This window comes from Carcharodon carcharias, chromosome 17, assembly GCF_017639515.1.
Source record: "Carcharodon carcharias isolate sCarCar2 chromosome 17, sCarCar2.pri, whole genome shotgun sequence".
Taxonomy (NCBI): Eukaryota; Metazoa; Chordata; class Chondrichthyes; order Lamniformes; family Lamnidae; genus Carcharodon; species Carcharodon carcharias.
Genome location: NC_054483.1, coordinates 4,450,697 through 4,477,955, shown reverse-complemented (window position 1 = coordinate 4,477,955; position 27,259 = coordinate 4,450,697). Strand labels below are relative to the sequence as shown.

At 50.0% G+C, this 27,259-nt stretch overlaps 1 long non-coding RNA gene across 4 annotated transcripts; it reads right to left on the bottom strand.

Annotated features, from left to right (window-relative positions):
* Nucleotides 1–8,368: 8,368 nt before the first annotated feature.
* Nucleotides 8,369–17,418, bottom strand: LOC121290136. Of its 4 annotated transcripts, none has more exons than XR_005945715.1 (3): nucleotides 17,391–17,418; nucleotides 13,006–13,186; nucleotides 8,369–8,711 (listed from the first exon to the last, which is right to left on the bottom strand). It is a non-coding gene; the product is annotated as an uncharacterized LOC121290136 (long non-coding RNA). The 4 variants fall into 4 exon arrangements; XR_005945713.1 differs by lacking the exon at nucleotides 17,391–17,418 and adding an exon at nucleotides 16,965–17,090; XR_005945712.1 differs by lacking the exon at nucleotides 17,391–17,418 and adding an exon at nucleotides 16,580–16,841.
* Between the last annotated feature and the right edge of the window lie 9,841 nt (nucleotides 17,419–27,259).

Below are 27,259 nucleotides of genomic sequence, written 5' to 3'. Positions count from 1 at the left end.
AGGAGCAGAAATTAGCCCATTCGGCCCATCGAGTCTGCTCCGCCATTCAATCATGGCTGATAGGTTTCTCAAGCCCATTCTCCCGCCTTCTCCCCGTAACCTTTGATCCCCTTACCAATCAAGAACCTATCTATCTCGCTCTTAAATACACTCAATGACCTGACCTCCACAGCCTTCTGTGGCTATGAATTCCATAGATTCACCACTCTCTGGCTAAAGAAGTTTCTCCTCATCTCTGTTCTAAAAGGTCTTCCCTTTACTCTGAGGCTGTGCCCTCGAGTCCTAGTCTCTCCTACTAATGGAAACATCTTCCTCACGTCCACTCTATCCAGGCCTTTCAATATTCTGTAAGTTTCAATCAGATAAACTCCTCATAAACTCCATCAAGTATAGACCCAGAGTCCTCAAACATGCCTCATGTGTTAAGCCTACCACCTAGAAGGACAAGGGTAGCAGATACATGGGAACACCACCACCTGCAAGTTCCCCTCCAAGCCACTCACCATCCTGACTTGGAAACATATCACTATTCCTTCACTGTCACTGGGTCAAAATCCTGGAACTCCCTCCCTAACAGCACTGTGGGTGTACCTACACCACATGGACAAAATCCTGGAACTCCCTCCCTAACAGCACGGTGGGTGTACCTACACCACATGGACAAAATCCTGGAACTCCCTCCCTAACAGCGCTGTGGGTGTACCTACACCACATGGACAAAATCCTGGAACTCCCTCCCTAACAGCACTGTGGGTGTACCTACACCACATGGACAAAATCCTGGAACTCCCTCCCTAACAGCGCTGTGGGTGTACCTACACCACATGGACAAAATCCTGGAACTCCCTCCCTAACAGCACGGTGTGTGTACCTACACCACATGGACAAAATCCTGGAACTCCCTCCCTAACAGCACTGTGGGTGTACCTACACCACATGGACAAAATCCTGGAACTCCCTCCCTAACAGCGCTGTGGGTGTACCTACACCACATGGACAAAATCCTGGAACTCCCTCCCTAACAGCACTGTGGGTGTACCTACACCACATGGACAAAATCCTGGAACTCCCTCCCTAACAGCACGGTGTGTGTACCTACACCACATGGACAAAATCCTGGAACTCCCTCCCTAACAGCACGGTGGGTGTACCTACACCACATGGACAAAATCCTGGAACTCCCTCCCTAACAGCACTGTGGGTGTACCTACACCACATGGACAAAATCCTGGAACTCCCTCCCTAACAGCACTGTGGGTGTACCTACACCACAGGGACAAAATCCTGGAACTCCCTCCCTAACAGCACTGTGGGTGTACCTACACCACATGGACAAAATCCTGGAACTCCCTCCCTAACAGCACTGTGGGTGTACCTACACCACATGGACAAAATCCTGGAACTCCCTCCCTAACAGCACTGTGGGTGTACCTACACCACACGGACAAAATCCTGGAACTCCCTCCCTAACAGCACTGTGGGTGTACCTACACCACATGGACAAAATCCTGGAACTCCCTCCCTAACAGCACGGTGTGTGTACCTACACCACATGGACAAAATCCTGGAACTCCCTCCCTAACAGCACTGTGGGTGTACCTACACCACACGGACAAAATCCTGGAACTCCCTCCCTAACAGCACGGTGGGTGTACCTACACCACATGGACAAAATCCTGGAACTCCCTCCCTAACAGCACTGTGGGTGTACCTACACCACACGGACAAAATCCTGGAACTCCCTCCCTAACAGCACTGTGGGTGTACCTACACCACATGGACAAAATCCTGGAACTCCCTCCCTAACAGCACTGTGGGTGTACCTACACCACAGGGACAAAATCCTGGAACTCCCTCCCTAACAGCACTGTGGGTGTACCTACACCACATGGACAAAATCCTGGAACTCCCTCCCTAACAGCACGGTGGGTGTACCTACACCACATGGACAAAATCCTGGAACTCCCTCCCTAACAGCACTGTGGGTGTACCTACACCACACGGACAAAATCCTGGAACTCCCTCCCTAACAGCACGGTGTGTGTACCTACACCACATGGACAAAATCCTGGAACTCCCTCCGTAACAGCACTGTGGGTGTACCTACACCACATGGACAAAATCCTGGAACTCCCTCCCTAACAGCACGGTGTGTGTACCTACACCACATGGACAAAATCCTGGAACTCCCTCCCTAACAGCACTGTGGGTGTACCTACACCACATGGACAAAATCCTGGAACTCCCTCCCTAACAGCACGGTGTGTGTACCTACACCACATGGACAAAATCCTGGAACTCCCTCCCTAACAGCACTGTGGGTGTACCTACACCACACGGACAAAATCCTGGAACTCCCTCCCTAACAGCACTGTGGGTGTACCTACACCACATGGACAAAATCCTGGAACTCCCTCCCTAACAGCACTGTGGGTGTACCTACACCACATGGACAAAATCCTGGAACTCCCTCCCTAACAGCACTGTGGGTGTACCTACACCACATGGACAAAATCCTGGAACTCCCTCCCTAACAGCACGGTGTGTGTACCTACACCACATGGACAAAATCCTGGAACTCCCTCCCTAACAGCACGGTGGGTGTACCTACACCACATGGACAAAATCCTGGAACTCCCTCCCTAACAGCACTGTGGGTGTACCTACACCACATGGACAAAATCCTGGAACTCCCTCCCTAACAGCACTGTGGGTGTACCTACACCACATGGACAAAATCCTGGAACTCCCTCCCTAACAGCACGGTGTGTGTACCTACACCACATGGACAAAATCCTGGAACTCCCTCCCTAACAGCACTGTGGGTGTACCTACACCACACAGACAAAATCCTGGAACTCCCTCCCTAACAGCACGGTGGGTGTACCTACACCACATAGACAAAATCCTGGAACTCCCTCCCTAACAGCACTGTGGGTGTACCTACACCACATGGACAAAATCCTGGAACTCCCTCCCTAACAGCACGGTGTGTGTACCTACACCACATGGACAAAATCCTGGAACTCCCTCCCTAACAGCACGGTGGGTGTACCTACACCACATGGACAAAATCCTGGAACTCCCTCCCTAACAGCACTGTGGGTGTACCTACACCACATGGACAAAATCCTGGAACTCCCTCCCTAACAGCACTGTGGGTGTACCTACACCACAGGGACAAAATCCTGGAACTCCCTCTCTAACAGCACTGTGGGTGTACCTACACCACATGGACAAAATCCTGGAACTCCCTCCCTAACAGCACTGTGGGTGTACCTACACCACATGGACAAAATCCTGGAACTCCCTCCCTAACAGCACTGTGGGTGTACCTACACCACATGGACAAAATCCTGGAACTCCCTCCCTAACAGCACTGTGGGTGTACCTACACCACATGGACAAAATCCTGGAACTCCCTCCCTAACAGCACTGTGGGTGTACCTACACCACATGGACAAAATCCTGGAACTCCCTCCCTAACAGCACTGTGGGTGTACCTACACCACATGGACAAAATCCTGGAACTCCCTCCCTAACAGCACGGTGTGTGTACCTACACCACATGGACAAAATCCTGGAACTCCCTCCGTAACAGCACTGTGGGTGTACCTACACCACATGGACAAAATCCTGGAACTCCCTCCCTAACAGCACTGTGGGTGTACCTACACCACATGGACAAAATCCTGGAACTCCCTCCCTAACAGCACTGTGGGTGTACCTACACCACACGGACAAAATCCTGGAACTCCCTCCCTAACAGCACGGTGGGTGTACCTACACCACATGGACAAAATCCTGGAACTCCCTCCCTAACAGCACTGTGGGTGTACCTACACCACACGGACAAAATCCTGGAACTCCCTCCCTAACAGCACTGTGGGTGTACCTACACCACATGGACAAAATCCTGGAACTCCCTCCCTAACAGCGCGGTGGGTGTACCTACACCACACGGGACAAAATCCTGGAACTCCCTCCCTAACAGCGCCGTGGGTGTACCTACACCACATGGACAAAATCCTGGAACTCCCTCCCTAACAGCGCGGTGTGTGCACCTACACCACATGGACAAAATCCTGGAACTCCCTCCCTAACAGCACGGTGGGTGTACCTACACCACATGGACAAAATCCTGGAACTCCCTCCCTAACAGCACTGTGGGTGTACCTACACCACAGGGACAAAATCCTGGAACTCCCTCCCTAACAGCACTGTGGGTGTACCTACACCACATGGACAAAATCCTGGAACTCCCTCCCTAACAGCACTGTGGGTGTACCTACACCACATGGACAAAATCCTGGAACTCCCTCCCTAACAGCACTGTGGGTGTACCTACACCACATGGACAAAATCCTGGAACTCCCTCCCTAACAGCACTGTGGGTGTACCTACACCACATGGACAAAATCCTGGAACTCCCTCCCTAACAGCACGGTGTGTGTACCTACACCACATGGACAAAATCCTGGAACTCCCTCCCTAACAGCACTGTGGGTGTACCTACACCACACGGACAAAATCCTGGAACTCCCTCCCTAACAGCACGGTGGGTGTACCTACACCACATGGACAAAATCCTGGAACTCCCTCCCTAACAGCACTGTGGGTGTACCTACACCACACGGACAAAATCCTGGAACTCCCTCCCTAACAGCACGGTGTGTGTACCTACACCACATGGACAAAATCCTGGAACTCCCTCCGTAACAGCACTGTGGGTGTACCTACACCACACGGACAAAATCCTGGAACTCCCTCCCTAACAGCGCGGTGGGTGTACCTACACCACACGGGACAAAATCCTGGAACTCCCTCCCTAACAGCGCCGTGGGTGTACCTACACCACATGGACAAAATCCTGGAACTCCCTCCCTAACAGCGCGGTGTGTGCACCTACACCACATGGACAAAATCCTGGAACTCCCTCCCTAACAGCACGGTGGGTGTACCTACACCACATGGACAAAATCCTGGAACTCCCTCCCTAACAGCACTGTGGGTGTACCTACACCACATGGACAAAATCCTGGAACTCCCTCCCTAACAGCACTGTGGGTGTACCTACACTACAGGGACAAAATCCTGGAACTCCCTCCCTAACAGCACTGTGATTGCATCCACACCACATGGAAAAAATCCTGGAAATCCATCCCTAACAAAACTGTGGGTGCACCCACACCACATGGACAAAATCCTGGAACTCCCTCCCTATCAGCGCTGTGGTTCTACCTACACCACAGTGACAAAATCCTGGAACTCCCTCCCTAACAGCACTGTGGGTGTACCTACACCACATGGACAAAATCCTGGAACTCCCTCCCTAACAGCACTGTGGGTGTACCTACACCACATGGACAAAATCCTGGGACTCCCTCCCTAACAGCACTGTGGGTGTACCTACACCACATGGACAAAATCCTGGAACTCCCTCCCTAACAGCACGGTGTGTGTACCTACACCACATGGACAAAATCCTGGAACTCCCTCCCTAACAGCACTGTGGGTGTACCTACACCACACGGACAAAATCCTGGAACTCCCTCCCTAACAGCACGGTGGGTGTACCTACACCACATGGACAAAATCCTGGAACTCCCTCCCTAACAGCACTGTGGGTGTACCTACACCACATGGACAAAATCCTGGAACTCCCTCCCTAACAGCACTGTGGGTGTACCTACACCACACGGACTGCAGCAGCTCAAGAAGGCAGCTCACCACCACCTTCTCAAGGGGCAATTAGGGATGGGCAATAAATGCTGGGCCCAGCCAGTGACGCCCACATCCCATTAATGAATATTAAAAAATGATAGCAAAGACCTGGGAAATCAGTAATGCTCATCCCTCCAAATTTGGGATTAAAATGCTCAAAGGTGATCATAAGATCCGTTAGGAGAGTTCTGGAACCAGGGGACACAGTCTCAGAATTAGGAGCAGGTCATTCAGGACTGAGACAAGGAGCAATTTCTTCACTCAGAGGGTGGAGCATCTTTGGAATTGTGTGCCCCAGAGGAATGTGAGGCTCAGTTGTTGAGATAGATATCGATAGGTTGCTACATATTAAAAACATTGAAGGATACAGGGATAGTGCAGGCAAATGGTGTTGGGGTAGAAGGCCATGATCTCGTTGAATGGCATGGTGGTCTTGAAGGGCTGAATGGCCTACTTCTGCTCCTCGCTCTTATCTTCTAACAGGATGGGAAGTCTGGGGAAAGTGAGGAATTTCGCAGTTTGGAGCTGCTGCCAAACAAAGCGTTCAATCAGCCAGGGAGGTGGGAGAAGGTTCGGGGCAGAGTCCAGGGAGTTCAGCAAAGGAATGGAAGGACTCAGGAGAAAGGTTTGTAGCAGAGACAAAAGAGGGTTGCAATTTACAGGGGAGGGAATATTTGCTCAGGAGCTGACAAGCTGTTTCTTGGATACCAGCCAGGAGTTTGAGGTAGGCGTTGGAAAAACGACATTCCGGAATCTATTTTCCAAGTAGTATGCATCCTGTATCAACATGTAACATTCCCACAATCAATTCCTCTGTGCAATGTTAGTACAATGAAGATTCTGTACGAGCACATTATGTGTTGGTTGGAACGTCTATCAGTATGCCAGTCTCAGCGGGTGGCATTCTCGCCTCCGAGTCAGGGGCTTGTGGGTTCAAGTCCCACTCCAGAGACTTGAACACCAAATAATCGAGGCTGATGCTCCAGCGTAGGACCGAGGGAGCTCTGCACTGTTGGAGATGCCCTCTTTCAGATGAGACATAGGACTGAGGTGCCACCAGGTGGACATAAAATATCCCCGAGCACTGTTTCTAAGAAGAGCAGGGGCGTTCTCCCTGCTGTCCTGGCCAATATTTATCCTTCGATCCAACATCACAAGAAGCAGATTTTCTGGTCAATATCACACTGCTGTTTGTGGGAGCTTGCTGTGCAGAAACACAGGCTGCCTTGCTCTCCCTCCGATGCCTTGACCTCCATGGGTGTGACCTCTCCCATTCCCATGAAGTCTCTTGACGTCAAAACAAAAAAAAAATAAAAATACCTGGAAAAGCTCAGCGGGTCTGACAGCATCTTCGGAGAGGAACACAGTTAACGTTTCGAGTCAGCATGACTCTTCAACAATTCTGTTTTTATTTTTGTTTTTGTTTTGGATTTCCAGCATCCGCAGTTTTTTGCTTTTATCTAAGACTCTCGATGTGTCCACTGCCTTCCTGAATGAGCTTCTCCATTTCGGTCGGTCACAAGCCAGGGTCTCCCGTGAGCCGGTGAGGGTGTTTAACCTCTTCGGGGATGCTTTAAGGACATCCCTAAAGCGCTTCCTCCTGGGACTCTCCTGCAGTGACTGAGTCCCGAGCACAGGAGTCTGGTGTCGAGCATATTGTAAGCTGCAAGCAGCTAGCACCTTTGTGTGGCAATATGATGTGGGTCTGCCTGAGCATCCCCAGCACTTGACCCCCCAACCTTGGCACCATCTGGAACGGTGTCAATTTGCATCAGCCGTGCCTACCCCTACAGTTTAAACCCGGGACCATAAAACCTCAGGCTGCTGATTCAGCCCCCTCCACTGCCTCAAGGTGTGGACGAATAGTCTGCAACTGACAGGGAACGCTAACGTTAAAATTAGGGAAGTCTCGCCCTTAAAACCACTGAATATCGACAATGTTGCTGCTCATATAGTGAACATATACAACCCCCTGGCTCATCAGCACCTAGTACATGGGGTCCCTCAATTGGGTGAACTGTGCCAATGAGGATGGTATGTAGGAATAGCCTTCTGTGGGAGATTGGTGGGTAAAGGCCCTGTCCAGAGTGACACTGAGGGTGATGGACCAGAAAGATTGCTAGCTGCTCCAAGCTGGGGCAGCAGTTGTGATACAGGAAACACTTGGGCTAAAGAAAGAGGAAAGCCAACCGTTGGAAGGGTTGGTTGATCCTTGCCCAGCCCAGAGGACAATCGAGTGAGGATCAGCCTGCGCCTGAGTGACTGCACCCCTGTAAGCACTCAGTGGACTGTACGCGGAGGGACTGACTGTCACTGTATAGGAGCAAGGTACCAGAGCCTGGGCACAAGTTGGTGCCTTCAACAGTAATAATTTCCTTGATAGTTGGTTTATTTACAGAATGCAGCTTTACATATTTCTACCTTCTACCTACTGCCCCGGGGCCCCAGCGGTCTCTCTTTATGAGTGCTCTAGCTACTTAATTCAACTATTCCCCTCATCTGTGCATCTTAATGTAATTAACATACCATTAACACAGATGTCATGGATCTGCCACTGATGCATCACACTGCAGGTTACCAGCTTTGAAGATGTGAAGTCCTTGAGACAGAAAGTTATATATTCAGCCAGAAGTAGAATTGTGTGTGCTGTTAAACATGGAGCCTTCTTTATTTCTTCCCAGCAGACTCCCTTTGCTGGTACATGTGTGTATGATATCCTCAAGTGGGCAAAATGCACATTGCGATTTTCAATACATTACGGAAGTGGAACATTCCCACCTCACAGCACTGCAAATCCACAAACATGTGTTGAAACAGTTAATTCTGAGAAGATTATTTAAAACAAGAAGTGGAAGCAGACATGGACACGGTCTCACATCCTGTCCCAGCCTTTGGAATGTACCTCACACCGCTCTGTCTCTTTCCCACTGCTGTCTGCACTGAGACAGAGGTGGTATATGACTCATCTCGATCAGATCAGTTGCTGGCTGAGGGGAGGAAAATCCGGTGAATTCTCTTTGGAAACCAAACATTAATTCAAAACTTATTCAAAAAGGACAAAGGTGGGAGCATTTATATGGAACTATAGTATGTGGAGACAGGAGCCTTTTATCAGTGACTGAAAAGTGCTCAGAATACTCAAGAGACAAGAGCATCAATCCCCTGACAAAGGCAATGCACTAAGTAATACCAACCAGGGGACGATAAAGTCAATCTCCACTCGATGCTGAACGAGCTGAGTCGAGCAAGTTGGATGCTACGATCAGACAAAATGCCGGCACTCTTGCCTCTGATCCAGAAGGTTGTGGGGTCAAATCCCGCTCCAGGAATGAGCACACAATCTCAGCTGGCACTGCAGTGGAGCGCCGAGGGAGTGCTGCATTATCAGAGGTGCCATGTCCTTGGTGAGCTGCTCACCTGAGGCCCCATCTGCCCTCTCAAGTGGATACTATCGGAGGAAGGGCAGGGGGGGGATTCGAGCCGATACTTAGCTCCAGGCCAACAGATAACCTAGTCTTTCACTTTGGTTCATAGCGCTCCTGTGAAGCACTCTGGGGCGTTCCACGAGGTTGAAGCCTCTGTACAAATATGAGTTGTTGCTGTTTTATTTCATTGCCGATTGTGGGACCTTACTGTGAGTAAACTGGCTGCTGTGGTTCCTACATTGCAACGGTGAGCACACCTCAAGAACCTTCTACAGCGGCCAGGAAGCCCTTCGGGGCGCCCTGAGGTCACAAAAAGGCGCTATGCAAACGCCAAGCTTTTAAAGTGCTGAGGAACTGCTCGGAGGGAGTGATACTCGGGGGGCCGGGGGCGGTGTGGGGAAGAGGCAACAGGATACAATTAGCAGAAAAAAGCAGGGAAAGGAACGGCTAGATTTTTATTGCAGAATGCCAAGGGACGGACTGGAGCTTGGTGCTGCGAGCGGCTCTTGAGTCTGGGGCAAGCTGGCTCCGATGGTCTCTGATGCTCTATGTGGCAGTGGAGGGAGTGAATCAAAGGGAGGGGGGGGCGGTGGGGGGGGTTGGGGGGGGTGGGGGGGCCTCCTGCTACTATTTCAGTGCCTGCCAACAGCAGCCAGCGCAGACAGGCAGCAGTGACGCTTAGTAAACCCACGAAACAGGATGTGTGTGTGTGTGTGTGTGTGTGTGTGTGTGCGGGGGCAGGGGGGTGGGTGTGGAGATACTGCCTGCTGTCCAGATGCTGCAAGATAAATGAAAGTTAGCTTCCTCTTTCGTTTGCCTTTCAACCTCCCTCATGATCCTGTTCCCTCCTCTGCCTGGTGAAGAAAAGATTAGTACTCAACATCCGGGGAGAGGGTGTGAGAGGGTGGGGGTTGGGGAAGGGCTGCCTCCTTCTTTAAGCTCCTAGGCGAAATGTCTTGCTTTCTCCTGCAGCATGGGGGTCTGGCCCCTCTGGCTGAGGACCCCCTGATGTGGTCCTGGAACGCTGTTCCTCGAAAACCCCGAGACTGTTTCTGTGAATCTGGCTGGTTGGGGAGGGGGGGGCGGTGGGGGGTGTGAGGGAGGAGGAGGGGGGGTGGGGGTGCGGGGTGGTGGTCAGGTGTGGTTGGGGGGAGGGGGTCATCACCACGGAAGCTCAACCCAATCACTGAGCGGTTACAGAGGCACAGGAGGTGGCTATTCGGCCCATCATGTCTGGGCCGGCTCTCCCAAAGAGCAATGCTCCCAGCGCCATTCCCCTTCGTCTTCTCCCCCCCCCCCCCCACCTCTGCGCGTTCTTCCTTTCCAAGTAACTCTCCGACTCCTTTGCCGAGGCCTCGATTGAGCCTGCCCTCCCCCCACGCTGTCCGGAGGCGCATTCCAGGCGCTGACCACCCTCTGTGCAGCCAAGTTTCTCCTCATGCCGCCATTGCTCCTTCCCTCAATCACCTTAAACCGGTGCCCTCTGGTTCGCGATCCTCCCGCCAGCGGGAACGGTCTCTCCCTCTCGACTCTGCCCAGACCCCTCGTGGTTTTGAACGCCTCGATCAAATCCCCTCTCGGCCTCCTCTTCCCTAAGGAGAACAGTCCCAGCCTCTCCGATCTATTCCTCGTGGGAGGGCCCTGACTGGCAGGAGTGGGTGTGCCGAGGCAGCAATGGGTAGACGTGTGGACCCCAGCCCCACCTGGACATCCACACGTACTCGGTTGACTGAATAGTCAGCCCAACTCCATGTCGAGCTCACTAGTTGCAATGGCTCCCACTCTTGGCCTCTCCCAGGCTTAAAGGGTCAAAGTCCTCCGAATTCCTCAGGCCGTTTTATGGTCACGTGAACTGGTGGATCGACAGGCAGGAGGAATGTTGCGGAAGAATTAAATGTAACCCCCACCCCCGCACCCCCCCCTCCCCGAACACCAAGTGACGGTGTCAGGCAATAGCGGGAGGAGGTGGGGTGAAAATCAGAGCTGCCTTGCCGGACAATGTCAACCCCCCCTCGACCTCAGGGCAGCCTAGGAGATCCCCTACATTTGCGTTGTGCGGGGTGGGGTTGGGTGCTTGCTAAAGGAAAATGTGAGGAACCGCGCTGTGAATGCGGGTCGGGTGTAGTCGCTGTGGTTTGTCGGAGAGAGGTCTCGGTCGACACCTCGGATGGTGGTGTAGGAGGACAGCCCGTGCGCTTCTCTTCCCTTCTTCCACTGCGTCCCACTTCCATCCTGGGCCGGGATATTCCGGATGGTGGAGTTTCCCTCCACCGCAGCTCCCCCCACACCCCCACCCCCCCACTGTACTGGCCGCCCCGCAGCCATTTCAATTGAAGCCCTGCTCCATTGGGCGTTCCTTGGCCGGAGGCGGGACTTCTGCCCCATCACTCAAGAGGAAGACCCGCCTCAGAGCGCTGCCGGCCAATACCAGCGTACGAATTAGGAGCAGGAGCCTGCTCCTCCATCCAATAAGATCATGGCTGATCTGACTGTCACCTCAACCCCACACTCCCGCCTCCACCACCCCCAATAACCTTTCACCCCCTCGTTTAACGAGAACCTACCTCGCCCTACCTTAAAAATATTCAAGGACTCTGCTTCCACCGCCTTTTGAGGAAGAGAGTTCCTTCGCCCCCTGAGAGAAAACATTTCTCCTCATCTCTGTCTTAAATGGGCGACCCCTTATTTTTAAACAGTGACCCCTGGTTCTAGATTCTCCCACAAGATTCTTCCACATCCACCCTGTCAAGATCCCCCCCGTCCCCCCTCACCACAGGATTTTAAAGCTTTTAATCAAACCACCTCTTGCTCTTCTAAACTCCAGTGGCTACAAGCCTAGGCTGTCCTACTTTTCCAAATAAGACAACCCACCCATTCCTGGTATTAGTCCAGTAAACCTTTTCTGAACTGCTTCTGACAGTTTACATCATTCCTTACGTAAGGAGGTCAGTGCTATTGCCAGTAGCTCTCTCGTCCCTACAGCGTCAGAAGCTGCAGTGGACAGCGCTGGGGCTACAAGCCAGCCCAAGGGCCTAAGTCCCAGAGGCCAGGAGCGGGTAAACGTGGGGGTCTCAGGGCAGGAAGGGTAGGTGAGGCCAGGGGGGACGTGGACAGAGGGGTGTTAGGGTGTCAGTGGAGAAGCCGGGGGGAGTGGTCCTGAGGGAGCCCCCGCAGAGGTCAGGCCCGATGCTGAAAGGAGGCTGCTGATGGAGGCCTCACCGCCAACCCCCCCCCGCCCCACCCCCTCCCACCCTTCCCTCCTGAGAGGCCTGAACAGCGTTAATTTACCCCGCCACCCCTCAACTCCTCCCACCAGCCTGAAAATTGAGGCTGGGGGTGGGGGGTGGGGGGGTGGTGTGGGGAATGGTCCTTAAGCGGTCAATCAGTGGCCATTGAAAGGCCTCAATTCAGCCAGCCTCGGCCCTGCCCGTCCCCACCGTGAAATTGTGGGGTGAGCAGGTACCCGGCGGCCAGGCCCTCCACAAGATGTTAGAGTCACCCCCACCACCCCCGCCCCCCCCAACCCCCCACCCCCACAAACCCACAAAACCCCCTCCCCCCCTCACCGCCTAAAACCCGCCAGCAGGGGAATGTAACATTCCACCCCCCTGGTGTTTGATAAGGTGTCTCCCAGAACTTGCTTGCACAGTCATGCCTCCTTCCTCAGTCACAGTTTCCGGATTCAATGCTTTCCACGTGGATTCCAACAGGAGCTCCATCCTTCAATTTACCAATCCACCCCAGGATTACCGGCATTCCAAGAGACATACAACGATCCCAGTGCTGTGCACCGCCACATACTCAACCCGTCTCTCTCTCTCTCTCTCTCTCTCTCTATCCAAGCACACCAACTCACCCTGTCTCAAACTGCTCTGGTCCACGGTTTCAGTTCTTCTTTCAGCGCATCTGACGCTGTAACAAAAGACTTTTTCTCTTCCTTTCGGGCGTTAAGTAACGCAAGCTTCAACAACCCAGGGGTCATACGGACTCGAAACGTTAGCTCTGCTTCTCTCTCTCCACAGATGCTGCCAGACCTGCTGAGCATTCCAAGCATTTCCTGTTTTAAATTTCACGCTGCTGTAAAAGAGGGCAGGGCAAAGATTCTCGGAGGGGCCAGTGATGAAGTCAACTCTTTCTTTTTGAGAGATACAGGACAAAGGCACTGCCATGTGCTCTGGTTACATAGAAATATAGAAACTAGGAGCAGGAGTAGGCCATTCAGCCCTTCGAACCTGCTCCACCATTCACTATGATCATGGCTGATCCTCCATCTCAACGCCATAATCCCGCTCTCTCTCCATACCTCTTGATGCCTTTAGAATCTAGAACTCTATCTATTTCCTTCTTAAATATATTCAGTGACTTGGCCTCCACAGCCTCTGTGGTAGAGAATTCCACAGGTTCACCACATTCTGAGTGAAGAAGTTTCTCCTCATCTCAGTCCTAAATGGCCCACCCTGTATCCTGAGACTGTGACCCCTTGTTCTAGACACCCCCCCCACCCCCCAGCCAGAGGAAACATCATCCCTGCTTCCAGTCTGTCCAGCCTTGTCACAATTTTATATGTTTCAATGAGATCCCCTCTCATTCTTCTAAACTCCAGTGAATACAGGCCTAGTCAGCCCAATCTCTCCTCACACGACAATCCTGCCATCCCAGGAATCAATCTGGTGAACATTTGCTGCACTCCCTCTATGGCAAGTATATCCTTTCTGAGGTAAGGAGACCAAAACTGCACACGATACACCAGGTGTGGTCTCACCAAGGCCCTGTACAGCTGCAGTAAGACATCCTTGCTCCTGTACTCAAGGCCTCTCACAATGAAGGCCAACATATTATTTGCCTTCCTAACTGCTTGCTGCACCTGCATGCTTACTTTCAGTAACTGGTGTACAAAGTCACCCAGGTCCCTTTGTACATCAGCATCTCCCAATACTCTATAATTCTGTTTTTCATACCAAAGTGGATAACTTCACACGTATCCACTTAATACAGTATCTGCCCACTCACTCAACCTGTCTAAAGTGCTTTGAAGCCTCTTAACACCCTCCTCATCACTCACATTCCCACCAAGTTTTGTGTCATCAACAAACTTGGAAATATTACATTTGGTTCCCTCATCCAAATCATTGTTATATATCATAAATAACTGGGCCCAAGCACTGATCCCTGAGGTACCCCACTAGTCACCGCCTACCACTCCGAAAAAGACTCATTTATTCCTACTCACTGTTTCCTGTCTGCTAACCAACTCTCAATCCCATGTGCTTTAATTTTACACACTGACCTCTTATGTGGGACTTTATCAAAAGCTTTTTGAAAATCCAAGTACACCACATCCACTGGTTCTCCCTTATCTATCCTGCTAGTTACCTCCTCAAAAAACTCCAGTAGGTTTGTCAAACATGATTTCCCTTTCATAAATCCTCGCTGGCTTTTCATCCTGTTGATATTTTCTAAGTGTCCCGTTATCACATCCTTTATAATAGATTGTAACATTTTCCCTACTACTGAGGTTAGACTAACCGGTCTGTAATTTGCTGTTTTCTCCCTCCCTCCTTTTTTAAATAGTGGGGTTACATGTGCTACCCTCCAATCTACTGGGACTGTTCCAGAACCTACAGAATTTTGGAAGATGACAGCCAACACATCCACTATTTCCACGGTCACCTCCATTAGTAGCCTGGGGTATAGATTATCGGGCCCTGGGGTTTATTGGCTTTCAATCCCATTAATTTCTCCAGCACTATTGTTTTCTAATACTAATTTCCTTCAATTCCTCCTTCTCACTAGTATATCTAGGAAGTTATTTGTATCTTCCTCTGTGATGACAGAACTAAAGTAGTTGTTTAATTGTTGTGCCATTTCTTTGTTCTCTATTATAAATTCTCCTGTTTCAGACTGTAAGGGACCTACATTTATCTTCACTAAGCTTTTTCTTTTCACATACTTACAGAGAGTTTTAGAGTCTGCTTTTATGTTCCTTGCAGCTTTACTCTCATACTCTATTTTTCCCTCTTGAACAATCTCCTGGTCCTCTTTTGCTGAATTCTAAACTGCTCCCAATCTCCAGGCTTGCTACTTTTTCTAGCAACTTTATATGACTCTTCTTTGTATCTAATACTTAATTTATTTTGTTAGCCATGGTTGGGCCACTTTTCCTGTTGTGTTGTTGCGCTAGAAAGGAATATTTGCAATGCATATATTCATTCCTTAAATATCAGCTATTGCCTATCCACTGTCATCCCTTTTAGTGAAGTTCCCCAAGCTATCTTAGCCTCATGTCTTCATAGTTTTCTTTGTTAAGATTTAGGATCCTAGTTTCAGATCGGACTACTTCATCTTCCATCCTAATGAAGAATTCTATCATGTTATGGTCACTGTTCCCTAAAGGACCCGCACAACAAGATTATTAATTAATCTCTTCTCATTGCACAATATCAAATGCAGGATAGCCTGTTGCTTGGTCAGTTCCTCAACATACTGGTCTAAAAGAATCATCTCGTACACACTCCAGGAATTAACTCATCACTGTATTATTGCTAATTTGGTTTGCCTAGACTATATGTAAATTAAAGTCACCTGTGATTACTGTAGCACCCTTGTTACATGTATCTCTAACTTCCTGTTTAATGCCATCTCCTACCTTATCATTACTGTTTAGAGACCTATAGACAACTCCCACTAATGTTTTCCATCCCTTGTTGTTTCTTAGCTCCACCCAGACTGACTCTACATCTGGATTTTCTGAGCCATAATCCTCTCTCACTATCGTGATTTCATCTTTAACTAACAAATCCACCCCAGCTCCTTTTCCTTTGTCCGTGCTAAGTATCGAGTACCCTTGGATATTCAGTTCCCAGCCTTGGTCACCCTGCAGCCATGTCTCTGTAATCACAATCACATCGTACCCGTTTACATCTATTTGCGCTGTTAATGCATCTACATTGTAGAGAATGCTCCATGCTTTCAGATCCAGTGCCTTTAGACTTGTCTCTTTAACATTTGTACACATTTTTTTTGTACTATGGCCCTATTCGCTGCTCGCCCTTGTTTCCTCTGCCTCCCACTTTTGCTTTCTGCTTCTCCGTCTTTCATTCCTACCTGTGTTTCCCTCTCTTGTGTCTCCCTGCTCAGGTTCCCATCCCCCTGCCACTCTAGTTTAAACACCCCCTTAACCAGTACTAGCGAATACCCCTCTGAGGGTATTGGTCCCAGTCCCACTGGAGTACAACCCATCCAGCTTGTACAGGTCCCATCTTCCCCGGAATCGATCCTAATGCCTCAGGAATCTAAATCCCTCCCTCCTCTCCAGCCAAAGGAAAAATACTGAGTCTTTTCAAACTGGCGATATTTTTTAAGTGCCCAAGATAAAGAATCTGCTTCGATTTTGCCCAAATTTTAGATCACACAAACAAAAACTTACACACCAGCTTTTTCCTCTTTGTATTGCCTTTTCCATCAGCATTTTAACATACTGTGGCGTTTACAACCCATTCCCTCCTGACCCTCTCTGACTCGGTTCCCAGGTCCTCATTTGTCTTTTCCAAAGCTCCTCAGTTTCCACACGAGTCTACGCCCTGGTTTTTAATATATTCCACCTCTCCTGCCCAACAGTAGCATAGCTTTCCCTGTCCCTCCCTTCTCCCTTCCTTCTCCACTTGGAGCTGAGCCAGGGTACGTTCTACGACTGCACACGGACCTTCCTTTTCTCTGAAAAGTTTTGCCAATTCTTCTTCTTTCCGGAACAATCTATCCTCTTTATCGGCCAGTTTAGTTTTATACTCCTCCAGCTCCTGATCCCTTACAACTTACTTGTATTCCCATCACCCGGCTCTCTAATCTCCCGCATCCCTCCTGTATTGCCGACCGCCAGGCTGCTTTGTGCAGCCCTGGCTCACAGCCAGACCTTCCCATCCAGACAACAACAAAAACACGCTGGAAAAGCTCAGCAGGTCTGACAGCATCTGCGGAACGAGAAAGGCAGAGTTAACGTTTCGAGTCTGTCGTTCTCAAAACGTGAACTCTGTCTCTCTCTCTCTCTCTCTCCACAGATGCTACTGGACTGGCTGAGCTTTTCCAGCGTTTTTAGTTGTTTCAGATTTCCAGCGTCCGCAGTGTTTTTTGCCTTTATCTCCCCATCCAGAGTTCTGCCTCAAAGACTGGATTGTACGACAGCTCAATGAGTCAAATCCTTCCCCCCGCCAACCCCCTTTCAAGGGTAACTTAGCTCTAAAATACTTCTCTATAGCGTCATCTATGGTTGTCTTCCAGCTCCAGGTTGGCTCAGTAATAATCTGTAGGGAGGGGCTTTTCAGAGTCTCACTTAGATTTGGAACTCTACTCTGGGGGGTAACAGGAATCAGTGACCATGTGTTAAGTGTGTTAAAACAACAATTGTATTGAATATTGAATAATGATTATAAGAATAAAATAATAATAATGATATGACTAGTATAACTGATAATATCTAACAAAAAGAGAAAAATAAGTAAAAGAAAGAAAGGCAACTTTATTGAAAGGAGAAAACATTTTATATATATCAGAAGAAAAAAGAAAGGCAGATTAAATTCTCTTCCAAACACAAAGAATAGCCCCAATTTGGTCTGTTCCATGACAGCTCCCCAAAATGGATAACCCCAACTTAGTCTGTTCCAGGACAGCAGCCTAAATTGGTCCATACGTTACCATCTCCATGGTACATACGTTACCAAGTCACTGAGTAACCTCCAGGTGGGCACTACGGTCAGTCACTCCATTCCTGGCCTTTCCTCCCGTCTTCAGTGGTGACTATTCCACGACGGCTGCAGCAGCGCGTCCTTGAAAGCAGTGTCCCTTTAAGCCACATTTCTGGCTCCAATCCAGCCTTCCGAGGACTGGTGCAGCCCTTTCCCAAAACAAGCCTCAGTCCACGTCGATTCTTCTCACAGGTACTGAAAGGTCGTGCAGACTTCGCAATATCCAATTTGCTTAAGCATCTTTTGATAGTGTCTTCCTGTCTGTCATCCTTCAAGTGTTACATCCATCAGTCAAACTACTTCTTCTGGTCACCATACGAGGTGGCCATACTAGGTCACTCATCATCCTGGCCTGTTGTCCAAGGGTCTCTAAACGTAGTAAGGGAAAGGACTTCAGACAAACAAAAGACAACTTATTTTAGTGTTCTAGCTTGAAAGATAGAAAACAAAGATGTAGTCTAAGTACCAGCTGTGCATGGCCAGGATGAACAAACAAGGCCTGGGAAAACAGGTCACTACTAATTGTAATTGATTTATTAATCAAAGCGCAATCATAGCTGGGCTAATGTCTACTAAGTAAGATTTAATACAAAATAACTTTACATATTCATGCTAGACTTAACATCGCCAGGAAAGCAGAAGTAGAATGCAAAAACACAAAATTGCAAAAATTAGTGGCTGCAGGCCTCAGGTCTACATTGGTAATCCTGAGGCAAGTGGCTGCAGGACTGCAGGCCTCAGGCCTACATCGCTAATCCTGAGGCAAGTAGCTACAGGACTGCAGGCCTCAGGCCTACATCACTAATCCTGAGGTAAGTGGATGCAGGACTGCAGGCCTCAGGCCCATTTCGGTAATCCTGAGGCAAAGGCTGCAGGACTGCAGGCCTCAGACCTACATTGGTAATCCTGAGGTAAGTGGCTGCAGGACTGCAGGCCTCAGGCCCACATCGGTAATCCTGAAGCAAGTGGCTGCAGGATTGCAGACCTCAGACCTACATTGGTAATCCTGAAGCAAGTGGCTGCACTGCAGGCCTCAGACCTACATTGGTAATCCTGAGGTAAGTGGCTGCAGAGTAGACAGAAGTAATATAATGAGAGAGCAACTTAAATAACAACTTAAGCAACAAACAAATGCTCAGACCTCCAAATCAGAGGGCAACATAAGAATCATAGAATGGTTACAGCACAGAACGAGACCATTCAGTCCATTGTGTCTGTGCCAGCTGCCTCGGGCAGTGCATTCCAGATCCTAACCACGTGCTGTGTGAAAAAGGTTTTCCTCATGTCACCACTGCTTCTTTGGCCAATCATCTTAAATTGGTGCCCTCTGGTTCTCGATCCTTCCGCCAATGGGAACAGTTTCTCCCTGCTCTGTCCAGACCCCTCATGATTTTGAACAGCTCAATCAAATCTCCTCTCAACCTTCTCTCCTCCAAGGAGAGTAGACCCAGCTTCTCCAATCTATCCATACAACTGAGGTCTCTCATCCCTGGAACCATTCTCGTAAATCTTTTCTGCACCCTCTCTGATGCCTTCACATCTTTCCTGGAGTGTGGCGCCCTCGTTTGGACACAATATTCCAGTTGAGGCCCAACCAGCGTTTTGCCCTACACCTTATATTCTGAAGTAGTCCCACTCTTGTTGTGGTGGGTTTGGCAACACCAAAACAAATTCGGCACGTAACCAGTTTCTCAAAGCTCACATCGCCAATGTTTTCATTCTGCCTGTTAACTTTCTTCACTGCTCAGGAGAGTTAAAAGGTGGCTGCAAGGGGGAAACAGGCAGGGCGGAGGAGGCTTTAGCCTCTCCACAGTCCGAACAGAGGCGACACTGACGGCAAGCAACAGGCCGTGAGCTTTAATCGTCCGGACGACATGCTGCTGGAGGTGGCTGATGAAAACACTGCACGGCAAATATTTCCCCTGCCTGTGTCAGCGCGTACACAGTCTTGTTTATCTGACGTGCTTGGCTTCTGAGTTAGCACTATAATATGAATGAGGCGTTACACGGAGTGTTTTCATGCATACACATAGCAGCAAGGGAGGACAGATCCCCCAGGTCTAAAACAAAAACAGCAAGTGCTGGAAAAATTCAGCAGGTCCGGCAGTCTCTCTGGGAGAAGCAACAGAGTTAACCTTCCACATCCAGTCGGACTCTCCCTCGGAACAGAATTCCAAAGATTCGCGAGAGAAGAAATTTCTCCTCATCTCGGTCCTAAGTGATCGGCCCCTTATCCTGAGACTGTACACCACCCCGCACACCCCCCCCACCCCACCACCTTGCGTTCTCAATTCCCCAGTGTCTTATCCTGTCAAACCCCTTCAGAACCACCTCAATTCCGAAGAAGAGTCATTTGGGCTTGAAACGTGAACTCTGTTTCTCTCTCCACAGGTGCTGCCGCACCTTCTGAGCGTTCGCAGCAGTTTACTTTTATTTCAGATTTCCAGCATCCGCAGCATTTTGCTTTTATCCAACAGGCTCCGTTTAGCAAGTCTGAGCGACACACATTCGAGGCTATGGGCCAAGTGCTGGTAAATGGGGTTAGGTAGGTAGGTCAGGGTGTTTCTCACGTGTCGGTGCAGACTCGATGGGCCGAAGGGCCTCTTCTGCACTGCGTGATTCTGATTCTATGGCACGGATCCCAGTGTTTTAACTTCTGCTGGAGAGGCGCTGGGGAGATAAGGAGGCATTAGACAGACTGTTTCTAACCCTCTCCCATGTACACGTACATGTAAATGTGTAGGAATAGGAATGTAACTTAACCATAATGTGTCCATATAGCTTAACCTGCTGCCCCTTAATGTCGGGGCTCACACATAGGGCAGAATCTTCGGATTGGCGAGCGGGGTGTAAAATGACACATCACCGATGTCACCGTGCGTCATTCAGACCTTGAGCTTGGCAGGCATGCACCAGAGTCGGCTGCGCACCCACCGAACTGTCAAAGGCCTGTTAAGGCCATTTAAATCTCAATTAAACTAATAAACTGAGCTGCCCGTCCAACCTTAAGGTTGATGGGCAAGCGAAGAGCCTTTGCATTTATCATGGAACCTCATCCACGGACAGGATGAGGTTTCACGAAGGGTTTATAAATCCAATAAAACTTTTTATTAAAATTCATTGATACGTCCCCGCTCATGTGACACTGTCTTAAATTTTTATTTTCTTCTTTATTAAAATTTTCAAAAATCCAACTCATCTCTCCGAGGCACCTGTGAGCCTCAGGGAGATTTCTGCGCTCTTGCCACGACTCAGTCTACTCCCCCCGCCCGCTAAGGGAGTGCTCGTCACGCTGGGCGGGGCCTTAATTGGCTGGCCCACGTAAAATGGTGGTGCACAGCCAATCGCAGGGGGCGACCGGCTACACACCCACTCCCGCCCAACCCCACACTGCCCCCCCCACTCTGACAGGGAGAAAATTCTCCCCATAAATAACGGTGTGAGAACCATTCTCAGGGTGTCGATTATCAATGGTAAGGCCAGCGTTTATTGCCCGTCTCTAGTTATGTTCGAGAAGGTGACACTGGTCATTCTTCCTACTCCACTGTCGTCCAGTGGGGTGAAGGCGCTTCTACTGTGGAGTTCCAGGATTTTGACCCAGTGACGATGAGGGAAGGGGTACATCGGGATGGCGGGTGCCTCAGAGGGGAACTTACAGGTGGTGTTTCTATGCGGCTGCTGCCCTTGTCCTTCTAGGTTACACTACATGGTAAAAGGTTGCGAGTTTGGAAGGTGCTGTCGGAGGAGGAGAAAAATGTGGATGAGTGGATTCTTCTGCCTCTGGAGAAGACCTGTTGTAACAGAGTGTTGCCGGTAGATGGAACTAGTCACAATCAGTCAAGTGAATGCCTATTTTTAAACACATTTTCACAGTTTCAGCTTACAGGAACTCCAGGCTTTTTTGAAGGTCGTGCTTTCCTTTACGCTAGGGCCTCTCCTCCTCAAAGGAAAAAGAGCTCATGGATTAAAAGGACAAAGAAAACATACAAAACCCCTGAGAGAAACACAACTATGGCTTTTCCAGCTCTCTGAAATTTCACTTTGAATGTAGGTCACAGGACCTGACAGTAAGATAGCCTTCAAAATGGGCCTATTAGAAGTACCAGCCCACAATTTCAAACCATGTCTAGACTGGGCATAGTATGTGCAAAAGGATGGTATCGAACTCATCCAGGTGCCATCGGAGGGAGGGAGGAAGAAAATCATTTGCCCCACCGATTTGGTGAATTTGAACTGATAGCCAAGAGGTTCAAGAACAATGCCCGGTCCCCTGCCTCACTCAGTGCCCAACTGAGAGAGAGAGAGAGTTGGGGAAAGGCTAAGAGAAGGGGAGGCGAGTATTCTAGAGAGCCGGCGTAATGTTCTGGGGTACCCGGGCAGATGGTGAAATTTGAATTCAATAAAAATCTAAAATTGAATGTCTGATTATGCCCACTGTTGTAAAAACCCATCTGGTTCACTAATGCCCTTTAGGGGAGGAAATCTGTTGTTCTTGTCTGGTCTGGCAATGTGGTTGGCTCTTAAAATGCCCTCTGAACGAGGGTAATTAGGGCAATAAATGCTGGCCCAGGCATTCATGAACGAATAAAAGAAAAAATTCCGATCGCCCTTATGGTGTCTGATCCAGCCCCTGTAGATTTTTTTTTAAAAAAGGGCTGATTTTAATTCAGACAGGATCAGTCAATGGCTGGTCTTAAATGCTCTGAGTTAGTCTTCCATGTGATGGAAGGGGTCAAGTTGGTGGGCAGGAGTGGGAATGAGACAGGAGCAGGATACCACCGGGAGCTCCAGGGAATGGTCTCCAGCGAAAGGTAAGGGTAAAACCCGCTTTCACAGCCATATCTCCTTTCTCAGTGACTGTCTCCGTCTCCGACTTACCCCACGTGGATTTCAGCTGAAATTCCACCCCTCATGTTTCGAACCGACCCAGGATTACAGGTTTCTCCGGGACATAAAACGTTTCTCGGACTGCTGTTCCCGTCACATTCTGAAATCCACACTCAGTGCCATGCGCCGCCATATGAACACACTCGACCTCTCCCTCCAGCAGCACCGCCGTACCCTTTATCAAAGCTGCGCGTGCCCCCAGTTTCATTTTATTCTTTGGCTCATCCGACGCCTCAACAAGAAACTTTTTCTCTTTCTCTCAAGTGCTAAGGAACGCAAGCTGCAACAACTCATCGACACCAACACCCATCTAGGACCCTCCACCCCTGCCTGTTCCTCCGTCCCCACCATTTCTTCCAGTCCCAACCCCAGCCGTGTATTCACTATACCCCCTGACCTACCCCTCTCCGATGCTGAACGTTCAGTGCTCAGCAAAGGACTTAGTTTCATACCCTTACGCCCTCACCTCAATGAATTTCGGGCTCGGCATGATACTGAACTCTTCTTCCGCCGTCTTCGTCTCCGGGCTCACTTCTTTGGGCAGGAGTCCTCTCCCAGTTCAACGGATCCTTTTACCCATCTCCAATATTCTCCCTCCACCTGGACCCCTCCCTCTGGATTCTTACCTTCTCTCGATCTTTTCATTGAGAACTGTCGGCGCGACGTTAGTCGTCTCAATTTCTCTGCTCCTCTCACCCATTCTAACCTGTCTCTCTCTGAACTTACTGCACTCCATTCTCTCAGGTCCAACCCTGACATTGTCATCAAACCCGCTGACAAGGGTGGTGCTGTTGTTGTCTGGCGCACTGACCTCTACCTCGCGGAGGCTGAGCGTCAACTCGCAGACACTTCCTCCTACCTCTCCCTGGACCATGACCCCACCACTGAACATCAAGCCATTGTTTCCAGGACTGTCACTGACCTCAACTCCTCTGGGGATCTCCCTCCCACAGCTTCCAACCTGATAGTCGCCCAACCTCGGACGGCCCGCTTCTATCTCCTACCCAAAATCCACAAACAGAACTGCCCCGGTAGACCGATCGTCTCAGCTTGCTCCTGCCCCACAGAACTCATTTCTCGTTATCTTGACTCCCTTCTCTCTCCCCTTGTCCAGTCCCTTCCCACCTACATCCATGATTCCTCTGACACCTTACGTCACATCAACAATTTCCAGTTCCCTGGCCCCAACCGCTTCCTCTTCACCATGGACGTCCAATCCCTCTACACCTCCAACCCCCACCAGGATGGTCTGAGGGCCCTTAGCTTCTTCCTCGAACAGAGGCCCGAACAATCCCCATCCACCACTACTCTCCTCCGTCTGGCTGAACTTGTTCTCACGCTGAACAATTTCTCCTTTAACTCCTCTCACTTCCTCCAAATAAAAGGTGTGGCTATGGGTACCCGCATGGGCCCCAGCTATGCCTGTCTCTTTATGGGGTATGTGGAACATTCCTTGTTCCAGTCCTACTCCGGCCCCCTTCCACAACTCTTTCTCCGGTACATCGATGATTACTTCGGTGCCGCTTCATGCTCTCGTCGGGACTTGGAAAAATTTATTAATTTTGCTTCCAATCTCCACCCCTCCATCATTTTCACGTGATCCATCTCTGACACTTCCCTTCCTTGACCTCTCTGTCTCAATCTCTGGTGATAGACTGTCCACCAATATCCATTACAAACCCACCAACTCCCACAGCTACCTCGACTACAGCTCCTCACACCCCGCTTCCTGTAAGGACTCCATCCCATTCTCTCAGTTCCTTCGCCTCCGTCGCATCTGTTCCGATGATGCTACATTCAAAAACAGTTCCTCTGACATGTCCTCCTTCTTCCTTAACCGAGGTTTTCCACCCACGGTCGTTGACAGGGCCCTCAACCGTGTCCGGCCCATCTCCCGCGCATCTACCCTCACGCCTTCTCCTCCCTCCCAGAAACATGATAGGGTCCCCCTTGTCCTCACTTATCACCCCACCAGCCTCCGCATTCAAAGGATCATCCTCCGCCATTTCCGCCAACTTCAGCATGATGCCACCACCAAACACATCTTCCCTTCATCCCCCTTATCGGCATTCCGTAGGGATCGCTCCCTCCGGGACACCCTGGTCCACTCCTCCATCACCCCCTACTCCTCAACCCCCACCTATGGCACCATCCCATGCCCACGCAAAAGATGTAACACCTGCCCCTTCACTTCCTCTCTCCCCACCGTCCAAGGACCCAAACACTCCTTTCAAGTGAAGCAGCATTTCACTTGCATTTCCCCCAACTTAGTCTACTGCATTCGTTGCTCCCAATGCGGTCTCCTCTACATTGGAGAGACCAAACGTAAACTGGGCGACCGCTTTGCAGAACACCTGCGGTCTGTCCGCAAGAATGACCCAAACCTCCCTGTCGCTTGCCATTTTAACACTCCACCCTGCTCTCTTGCCCACATGTCTGTCCTTGGCTTGCTGCATTGTTCCAGTGAAGCCCAACGCAAACTGGAGGAACAACACCTCATCTTCCGACTAGGCACTTTACAGCCTTCCGGACTGAATATTGAATTCAACAACTTTAGGTCATGAGCTCCCTCCCCCATCCCCACCCCCTTTCTGTTTCCCCCTTCCTTTTTTTTCCAATAAATTATAAAGATTTTCCTTTTCCCACCTATTTCCATTATATATAAAAAAAACCCCACTAGAGCTATACCTTGAGTGCCCTATCATCCATTCTTAATTAGCACATTCGTTTAGATAATATCACCAACTTTAACTTTAACACCTATGTGTTCTATTGTACTATTGTCGTTGACATCTTTTGATGATCTGCTTCTATCACTGCTTGTTTGTCCCTACAACCACAACCCCCCCCCCTCCACCTCTCTCTCTCTCTATCTCTCCGCCCCCCACACACACACCTTAAACCAGCTTATATTTCAACTCTTTCTTGGACTCGAACTCAAGTTCTGTCGAAGGGTCATGAGGACTCGAAACGTCAACTCTTTTCTTCTCCTTCGATGCTGCCAGACCTGCTGAGTTTTTCCAGGTAATTCTGTTTTTGTTTTGGATTTCCAGCATCCGCAGTTTTTTTGTTTTTATATAAGGGTGGGGAGTGTTGCCCAGACGATGCCAATCAGTGGGGGAAGAGGCAAGGCCCGAGGGCAGGTTGTAGGGCTTTGTGAAGGACTCTTGCTCCTCCTTGTGGCCCGTGAGGGTTGTGACCCTGTCTGGCAGCTCCCGCCATGGGTCTGCCCACTAGGGTTGGCCGTGTGCCACCCTCCCATGTGCCAATGGCATTGTTGTGTGGGGGCGTTTGGAATTCAACGCCTACAGCGCAAATCTCGGCCAAACGCAAAGCTACTGAGGATAGGATATCAACAGGTGTGTGCGTGGCCTTTCCCACTTGACCCCAGCATATCTGAGCCATTGTACCCCTCAGGCATCAGTCAGAGCACTACATTCCCCTCCACTCAAGCGGCAATCGAAAGCAAACATTAAAGAAAAACATAGCCGCAGCTTTAGAGAATGATTACTTCCCAGTCACTGCTCCTCTATGCTGGGATTTAAATGGAATCCGGAGTCTCGATTCTGCTCCGCATAGGGGACCGTGAACGCCTGCCACAGTGACAGTCTGCCCGATTGTTAGCCAGCAGACAGGGTCTCCGTGGGGGTCAAGAAGCGGACAATGTCTGCTTCGAACTGCTGCAGTGACCGCTCTGCGCCAAATTTAAAAAAACAGGGGATCAGTGTTCGCCTTGATCAGGAAGCAGAGGATTGAACCCTCCCACAGTTGGCACACTTAACCCTGCGTTGAAGGAGTATGTGAGTGAGGGGGTTAAAACGAGGGTCAGGCACTCCCTGTGATACCACGCCACAACCACCCACCACCCACCACCCACCCGCTATTTTACCTCTTCCGTTTGTGTCAGCAACTACCTCACTAATGTTGTAAAAATGTCACATCCTTCAGACTCCAGTGTGACTTTGATCGCGGATTGCAGCGGTGATGTCAATGGTTGGCACTCCGGCCAGGTTTTAGTCTTGATATTTTTTGTTGTTGTTGTTGTTGTGCCTCCTTGTTGGCTAAGAGGAGCAGGAGCCAGGAGGAAACCTCCAGTCAGGGCCTTCCTCCTTCCTCGGCCACAACATCTGCCTGGCAACACCCTCCTGCCACTCAGCATACTGCTGCTGTCCATCCCCACCCAAAAAACCACCCCCCCCCCAACCCCCACCACCGCTACCGGCGTCAGCCTGATTCTCGCCAACACTGGAACACTTAACATGGCCCCTCTCTGGGCACAAAAATTACAGGGGCCTCCCCGGCAGTGCCAACTTGAACATGTCACCTTCTCCCACATCACACTCCAGTCCCAGGTTAGCAGAGAGGCTCCAACATTTCTCAGTTCATCAGGGGGGTAATATGCTGACTTTTTAAAAATTCATTCATGGGATGTGGGCGTCGCTGGCTGGGCCAGCATTTATTGCCCATCCCTAATTGCCACTTGAG